At 43.9% G+C, this 1,389-nt stretch overlaps 1 non-coding gene across 1 annotated transcript; it reads right to left on the bottom strand.

Moving 5' to 3' along the window:
- Positions 1–398: 398 nt before the first annotated feature.
- Positions 399–504, bottom strand: LOC120068631 (small nucleolar RNA R71). The gene has a single exon (XR_005479268.1). It is a non-coding gene; the product is annotated as a small nucleolar RNA R71 (small nucleolar RNA).
- Between the last annotated feature and the right edge of the window lie 885 nt (positions 505–1,389).

The raw sequence follows: 1,389 nt of genomic DNA, 5'->3' as shown, positions 1-1,389 counted from the left end.
CAAAATCCTATCATAATGGCAAACAGTAATACGCGTCCCATGCGGGAGTATGCGTCTCCTGGGTTGTATGATTTCTCCCTAGGGATCATATACCCAATGCTAGATGAGACAATATTTGAGATGAAATCTGTGATGTTACAAATGCTTCAAACAGTTGGACAATTTGGGGGTGCTCGGGAAGAAGACCCTCATGCCTACATGTACGTTTCTTGGAGATGTGCAACTCGTTTGTGATTTCTGGAATCACCCTAAAAACTATCAGGCTATCTTTATTCCCATATTCTTTAGAGATGACACAAAGCAATGGGTAAGTTCTTTGGAGCTTGGTGAGATCACAACCTGGGAAAAATTGGTGGAGAAATTCATGCAGAAATACTTTCCACCTACCACAAACGCAAGGAGGCAGAGAGAGATCATAGACTTCGAGCAGGAAGAAGCTGAAACCTTGAGCGCCACATGGGAGTGTTTTGAAGGATTAGGCAAGAATTGCCCCAATCATGGATTACCGTTAACCATCCAGATGGAGACTTTCTATGGCAGATTAAACAGAGCATCTCAATGGCAGCCGACGCAGCTGCAGCTGGTGGTATCATGGACAAATCTTATACTGAATCTAAGGAAATATTGAACCGTATAGCCAAGCATAATATGGAATGGGTGGATGACACTTACGACGCAAGAGCAAAAAGGAAGAGGCGATCTTAAAATGTGAATTCTATTGGCTGTAACGCAATAGCCACGCTATCTGCACAAGTGGTTACTATGACAAACCTTTTGTAGAATATGTCACTAGGGAACGCATTAAACCCGCAAAAGGTAAATCGAGTAGAAACATTCATACAACCCATGGTTAGCTGTGTGGGTTGTGGAGATCCTCATTCCTACTCTGATTGCCCAAAAAATCGACAATCGATATGCTTTATTAAAAATAAAACCCATTCTCAAACACATATAATCCCAGATGGAGGAACCATCCAAATTTCTCTTGGGCAGGTAATCAACAGGAGCCATATCACTCAGGGGTAAACCAACAGCAGAGGCAAGGACCGTCGCTTGGATTCCAGCCAACACAGCAACTGCACCAACAACCCTTTAATAGAGAAGGTCATGCGTCGAGTTCAACATCTCCACTTGAAAGCCAGGTGTCTTCCATCAGAACTCTGGAGATACAAGTGGGGTAGATTGCGAGTGAGTTGAAGAATCGGCAACCTGGAGTCTTGCCCAGCAACATGAAAACCTCAGGGAATACCAAAGAACGAGTAGAGTTGACATGGGAGGATGGCACAAATACGTTCAAGGTAAATGGGCAAGGAGTGAAGCCCTACTTTAAAGATGGTGTAGAACGACGAAAGGCATCCCTCGTATTACGCAAAGTCAACTGAGGCTTGC

Source organism: Benincasa hispida, chromosome 12 (genome assembly GCF_027475165.1).
Source record: "Benincasa hispida cultivar pf3 chromosome 12, pf3_genome.v1.1, whole genome shotgun sequence".
Taxonomy (NCBI): Eukaryota; Viridiplantae; Streptophyta; class Magnoliopsida; order Cucurbitales; family Cucurbitaceae; genus Benincasa; species Benincasa hispida.
This window is presented reverse-complemented; position numbering and strand designations above follow the sequence as displayed.